This window comes from Balaenoptera acutorostrata, chromosome 2, assembly GCF_949987535.1.
Source record: "Balaenoptera acutorostrata chromosome 2, mBalAcu1.1, whole genome shotgun sequence".
NCBI lineage: Eukaryota > Metazoa > Chordata > Mammalia > Artiodactyla > Balaenopteridae > Balaenoptera > Balaenoptera acutorostrata.
This window is the reverse complement of record NC_080065.1, coordinates 36,035,162-36,042,873: the sequence shown is the minus strand read 5'-3', so window position 1 is coordinate 36,042,873 and position 7,712 is coordinate 36,035,162. Positions and strand designations below refer to the sequence as shown.

The 7,712-nt window shown below is 38.6% G+C and overlaps 1 pseudogene; it reads right to left on the bottom strand.

Annotated features, from left to right (window-relative positions):
• Positions 1-5,766: 5,766 nt before the first annotated feature.
• Positions 5,767-7,462, bottom strand: LOC102997179 (probable inactive 1-aminocyclopropane-1-carboxylate synthase-like protein 2; annotated as a pseudogene).
• Positions 7,463-7,712: the final 250 nt, after the last annotated feature.

Below are 7,712 nucleotides of genomic sequence, written 5' to 3'. Positions count from 1 at the left end.
AAAATATTGAAATAATTATCTGACCATTTTATCTACATATTGTCAAATTTCTAGATATTGAAAACCTCCACAGTTGTTTGAGTTATCCTGTTTATTTTTTTCCACATAATTTTCACATGAAATTATAGGACTGCCTACTATTAAATAGTCAGTCCTGATCAGTGAATAGTTGCTACAACAATAAATTATGCTATAACAGCAATGTGGGTTCTTTACAGACTTAAACACAAACAATTCAAAAACAAAACTTGCAAAATACACTTATCATTAAATGGCATCAAATAATTTATTCCAATTTGTTATAACTGCTTATGAAATTTAAAAAAAACACAAAAACCACCCCTGAATTATTTTGTGAGAGGTGTATTCTATAATAATCTTAGATTCAAAAAACCACACCTACACAGTAATAATTGGGTGAAAAAATCCAGTTATATTGATTTATTTCCTGCATCTTAGCCTGTTTTACAAACTCTTAACAGCAGCAAATAGGTTTTCATTACTTTTCTTTCATGACAGTATGTCTTAAAATTCTATTCAAAATGCAAACGCTCCTGGTATTTGAGAATTGAGATAACGTTAATTCGAAGACAGAAGTTTTCCATTTGTTCAGAGTTGCCCTTTAGCCATTACCCTACCATCATTTTATGTGTGATTTTTTAAAAAAAATACAAGAAAGAGAAACACCAAAAAAAAAAAAAAATCAGTGTTTTCGTGAGATATTTTTGCCTATCATTTGTCAATGTTTCATTGAAAACACTGCTTTCTATAGACTTTATTTCAATGAAAACCACCTTTATTGGATGCTTTTAGGTTTTCGTGCTTTGAAGTTTGTGCAAGTAGACAAAGTTCCATTTATTTCTGTAGCTGGTGAAATGAAAAGTAAGATATTGTCCCTACCTACCCCTACGGCCTTGAGGCATCATTCATATCAAAATTCAGTTCCATCACTTAAAGTGACAGTAAACTCCCTCTCACCTTTCCTGTTTTCCTCCCCCTTCTTACATTTTGTCCTCTTTCAAAGGAAGCCATATATACTTCAATTCAGCTAATCCAAAATGCTGCATTATCAAACTGTTCCACTTAGGATAAAACTTTCACAAACTAATGTTTTTCCAGGAGCTTTGCGCTTTCAAGGTAACCACTGTGGCATGTACTCAGTAGAAAGATAAGTAGCCATAAGATATTCTTTTCAAACCATCCAGTAGCTTTAATTTTGATTCTCATAGAATATCTAGGAGTAAGTTGCATACACAAAAAGAGATTCTACAAACTAGAATGAACAAACTCTATATGTATACACATTTCCCCGATTTTAAGATAAACTTCCATTCTCCTCAAAATTAAAAAGACACAATTTTTTTATTAAGCTTGTGGTATAAATTCTGCACAAATTATTTTAGAAATAGTCTCAGTGGTTCTCAACCCTCTCTCTTCATATTCACCTAGAAGCTTCTAAAACCAGCAGAAGCCCTGGTTTCATCCAAAGATTTAATCTCATTGGTTTGGGAGGTGGTCTGGGTGTCAATATTTTTTAAAAGTTCAAGTCATGAGTATAATATGCAGCCAGGATTAAGAACCAATGAGCTAGGGTAAAAATAACTTTATCACATAGCATTTAAATCACCTCTAGAAACTCACCCAAGCTCAAATGTATGTTGTCTATGTCACGCTTGGCCAAATATTTCCTATTGAAAAATTGATATCACTACAAAATATTAAAGCATCCTTAAATGTTCAACATTGCTTGTAAAATTATTTCATGGAAGCATTATTTCATAACAATAATTCTTCCATTATTTCAGTGGAAGATAATGCATTCCTTCTTTAGAAATAAGTGGGAACTAAGTATATACAAACATGCAAAGAAATATTGTGAGGTAATTAAAATAAAGATATAGATCTATATTTATTGATATCCATTCAATAATACTAAGTGAAATAGAGATACAGATTAAAGAATATTAAATTAAAATGCTAATAATATTTTTATGTGAATGATATTTTTGGTCATATATATTCCATAGTATTTGATCTTTAAAATTAGTATGCATGCTTTTAACAAAACAACAAAGAAAACTCACAATTTGGAAGGAAAGAAAAAGGAATAAGAACAAGAAAAAGAGAAAAAAAAGAGACAAACTGGGCACAAAGTTGCTTGTATTACTTTGAGACATCAAAATTATAGCAGGTCTTGAAAGATGAGTTTGTAAAAGCCTTGAGAAAAAATTGATTCCAGTTTCCTAAATGTATTTGAAACGAACTGCACAATTTCCTTGTCAATGATACCACTGATAAAATCTTCTGAGAGTATTGGAACTCTTAAAAGAAATGTATATTATTTTAAGAGTTTATTATTATTATAACAAATTATATTATATTATATTAATTATATTATTATAAATTATAATAAATAATTATTATTTTAATGTATATCATCTACAGTTTTATAGTTTCATTATTTACAATGGGAGATTCATAAGTGATGGATCAGTTTACACAATCTATTCTCCAGATGAAAAGCAATTAAAAAGTATTTTTTGTTTAAGGATGTGAGAATTTACCACACTTGGGAAAAACCTAGATCATTCCTCTATGAGATTTTCTCATTCATATAAGTACTTAATAACAGCTAACTAACAATCTAGAAATAAATTATAATGTATGTTTCTATCATTCCCCTATTTTATCTGTCAGATGAAAGGATGCAACTTTGCAATCTTTTTGTCTTCCAAAGTTATAAACATATGGTTCTTTAATCAAAAAAACCTTTAAATCATATTTTAATATCTATAAGGCTCCACACCAGATATAAATGAGATACAAAGGTGCTATGAGCAAGTCTCTAGGAGCTTGGAATGCACTATAGAAAAGACAAAACGCACACACACACATAAAGTCTAACGTGGAGATATAACTTCATACATGGCACTGACAAGCAGGACTTTTGAACTAGACCTATCTTGCCAATTTCAATAGTCAGAGGTTGTATAGTGGAAAAAAGTTCTAGTAGCAGAGCTATGAAAAGTAACTTGGGGTCTGATGAATACGCTAGCTGGGCTGATGTGAAGAATTCATGTTAGGGGGCTATGAAAGTAAAGTTGGAAAAGGTAAAAAAAAAAAATATAGGCAGTGGGGAACCTCGGTTACCCGATCAAGGAGTCTGAATTTTGTTCATTGAAATATATGGAAACATTTGAACAGGTTGGGGCATGGGACTCTGATGACCTGGCCGTTCTGTATGTTTTCTGACTTTATCTCCTACCAATCGTCACCAGATTTTCTGTTCCAGCCACACTGACCTTCTTGCTCTCTGTCAAATAGATCAAGGTTTTCCTGCCTCAGCGCCTTTGCACTTGTTGGTTGGTACATCATTACTGCTGTGCTTTCCCCTCAGATCTTTGCTTACCTGGGTCTCTCACTTCACTGTTGTACCTGCTGGGATAAATCAAAAATAGCACCTTCCACACCACCATTCTATACTTTTATACTTTGCTTTAGTTTTCTTCATAGCATTACCTAACATATTTCCTTCTCACACAGAGACACATACATTTTGTTGTTTATTTATCATCTGTCTCCCTTACCAGAAGATGAAAAATAAACTTCATGCGGCATGAGCAGCACAACTCTGTCATGTTTACTTCAGAGCCTGGAACATGGGTGAAACAAACAGAATGTTCAACATGTATTTATTAAAGAATTAATAACATCTTAACTAATTAAGTAACTAACAAATAATCAAAGAAGAACTTTAGGAAGATTGGCATAGAATATGGGAATCTTTGACAATAAACTAGACAAGAGGTAATAGACTGACCAAGAATAAGCACCATGGGGATAAAAAGAAGAAAAGAAATGGATGTAAATGCTTGGGTTTCCTCCCTGGGCTCAGTATCCTTACCTGTAAAACAAGGATTGTTGAACTAAAATTATGACTATAATTATTCAGCATAGTAAAAATAATGCCTCTCTCAGGACTAAAGTTCAGGCAGGCTTACTGCTGATTATAAAAGAATCAGGTTCCCTACATGTGGGTCTCTTCTCCTGCAGCACACCCCACTGCCTATGCAGGCATCACTTGGTCCTCCACATTTTGCCCTGTAGAAAGCAGAGCTTGGGGAACCAAAGCAAAAGTCATACTCTGATTACTGCTATTACTGTCAATAATAAGTTGTCATTTGTCTCTGACCCAGGCTTCTCATGCCGTCTGTCAGCATTCGTGAAACCCGTTAGTTTGCAAGTAGGGTAAAACCTCAGAGCCTTCAACGTTCTTGATAGATACAAGATACAATATACTAACATCAGTTATTTCGATATACTAGCAACAAATAATTAGAAAATGAATTAATAAACAATACTTTTAAAATAACATGAAAAGCATAATATAGTGATAAATTTAACAAAATGTATGTAAGATTTTTACACTGAAATCTAGAAAAACGTTGCTGAGAGAAATTAAAGACCTAAATAATGGAGGGAGATGCTTGTAGATGTGAAAATGTTCTTTTTCTCCACTCTCTTACTTGAATCTGTGGAACAGAAGACAGAAACAGCCTATCCCTTCCACGGAAGGCACCACGCTTCCATCCCAGGGACGGTTCCCTGGTGAGACTGTCTATTAGCTGCTGTTAACAGAGATCCCAAGAGCATCTCTGGTCACAATAGCTCCTTCATCTTTCCAATGAATTCCCTTTATGTTTTTATTAGCTGTAGTCGATTTCTAAAGAACACTCTCTGGTATTAAAAAACAACAACAACCTTCAAGAATTGGGATTCGTTGGTATGCTGCTTTTTGTTGATGTTTTAAAAGGAAAATTGTCATTGAAGAACAAGAACCACCAAACCTAGACTCAAGAGAGGGAAGATGGCCACAAACCGAAGTGATTGACCAAAGCCACCAGTTGGTGATAAAAGCCCTTTCATCATCTATATAATGATGGTGGTCCCTGCCCCACCCATCTCACAGCATCAGTGCTCAGCCTGAAGCTCAGATATGCAAAAGCTTTGCAGAGAAACTCACAAGTGGTGTGATTAGAACAGTTGAAAACACTAGAGATAGAAATGGAAGACCCCAGGCTTGTCACAGAGATTCATTTTAAAAGTCTTTTGAAAAGGCAAGAATGGAAAGAACTGATATTCGGAAGCAGGAACTTCTGGAATTCTCTCCCCACCCTGCCATTCAGTCATTCATGGGTAAGGATGGTGTGATCTTGTCAGGATCCTATGGGACAGTGCCTCCAATGCCTAGAATGTGCTCCATCAGTTAGGGATCATTTTTTCCCTTCCTTTCTGGCCTGCCTCTGACATTATTCTTCACATTCAACCTGCTTTAGAATTTTTGAAGGACAAAAAAATCATCTAGCTCCCAAAGGTGATTATGAAAAATATCAACAAGAAATAGAACAGGCCCGGAATTTAAGAGAATATAGAATTTAGAGGACATCAAATACAAAAATATACCCATCTAAATAGGGCCCCAGGGAGTTCCCTTTATTCCTGTAGGCTTTCTGACCCCAACCCCATAAAAATGTTTTGCACACACAATGGCCAGCAGAGACTAAAAAGATGCAAAACTTCCAAAAATTACACATGCTCAGCTGAAGGAGGTTGATGACTGCGTCACATGAGCCCATTGCTGGAGGAGCCCGTTGTTTCCTCAGTCACAGCACCAGCTCAGTGCCCCAGCCTTCTGGACCAGAGGCTGATAGCAGGGCCCCCTGAGCGTTGTGACTGGCTGGAGTGACTTACTGGAGGGCAGAGCGCTCACTCCCTCTGCGCATTCTCCTGCTGCTTCGCTATCAAATCCTGCTTCTGCTTCACTAGCACCTGATAGAACTGATGCGGGAAATGTGTTTTAGCCCGATGAGCTTATCCACCATGACTAGGTGGAAAATTCCAGGCTTCTTATACTTGTAGGTCTCACCACGGGACAATATCAGCTTGTTGTTCAGGAAGCAGCATTGGAGGAGCAGGTCTTCCTCAAATGCACACAGGTCCAGGAAGTTTTCCAAGTTGACCCAGATATAGGGGCCAGAGCCACAATTGAGAAAGGGGATCTTCAATGCCTTCAACTTGTTAATGATGTAACTGTGAGGGTTAGCAGGTGGATACACTTTGTCAATCTGTTCTCTGTCCTGGAGCTGCCAACACAGTTCGTGCTGGGTGATGCCAGAAACGCTGCAGAGGCCGCCAGAGGAGCTCGCGGCAGAGCCCACCTCCTTGTTGTGGGTCTACAGAGTGCTAAAGCAGAAGCCAGAAATGATAAAATCCTTACTGGTGCTTCAGATCACATGGGCCCTGTTGAAACCAGGCAAACTTTCCATGCCCAGAACACTGTGAAATATAATGTATTCATCCAACACAGGTAGCATGTAAATCTCATCTATAATGACACGTAGGTTGCACCTCTTGGCAAGTTCCAGGTATTCCTTCAGTGGGCCCCAGGAGTAGAGGTCACCCAGAGGATTCTGAGGGTTAATTAACACAAGGTCTCTGACCTCACTGCCCTTAAGCATAGCCTCGAGTGGGGCTTGCTCCACCTTCTACATATGAGCTGGAAAGGATGGATGTTCACATCAGTGATCTCACTGTCCGGGTGGGCAAGCTCAACTTTCACATACCGGTGGGAGCTGAAGAGGAAGCCACCATAGAAGGTGGTGAGGGGTCAGAAAGGCCTCGCCTGAATCGCACAGAACCATGGCCAGCGCGGAGAAGACAGAGTGGCAGCCATTTAGAACAAGCAAGTTTTCTGGATCCAGGTGGGCAGGTGTCTTGCAGTAGTAGGTCAGGAACGAGCCCACTTCTTCCCACAGGGATGGTTGCCCTCTCTAATCAGGATATTGCAGCAGGATATCCTCAATGCAGTTCATGGTACTCTGATTCAAGATTTCAGTAATCAGATCAATGCACAGCTTATTCTCACTGGTACCAAGATTAATGAAACCCTAAGTGTTCTTGTCCTCATGGTATTTGTCTCCATGGCAGTTCTTGTAGCCCTAGAAGTTGGAATGGTACAAGGCAGAGATGTCAATCCCACAGTTGGATAGGTCATGGCTGGCAAATGCAGCTTCAAAATCACTCCATTGATGAACTAGCTGGTCAGACTGCCTGGATGATGGGCCCACTGCCCACCTCTGACTTCACCCCTAGAGTCCTAGGAAGGGCAAGACAGTTGGAATCCCAGGCCACCCATGGCCCCAGACCACAGGAGGTAGACCAGTTGGCATATTAAGTGGCCCAGGAGGGCTTCCTGCTCCTGGCTGGCCTGATTGTGCCTCTGCTCTTCCAGCACCAGGTCCTGCTGCATGTGCTTGGTCATCAGCTGCATGATATGTCCTTCAGTGATCTACAGCAAATGCACCATCATCTCCATCAACTGGCTAAGAATGTTCTGGTTTCTGAGGCCCTGGCTCCTCATCAAGCCACAAGGCACGTGGAGTGTGTCTGATCAGTGATTCATACTCTGGGTATTTGCACTGGCCTCTGCAGGCTGGCTAAAACTTTTGCCTCTGTTTCCACTCATCTTTCCCTGGTCTAAGATCCTTATGCCTGATGAAATCATCCTGGAATGTCAGGGCTCAGAGACCTCTCCAACACTCTCCTCTCACTAAGCTTGCTTACCCACCTTTTTAATTATAATCATCCTAGTTAGTTTGAAGTTATAGGTATTTCACTGTAGTTTTGCCTGACATTTCCCTACTGACTAATGA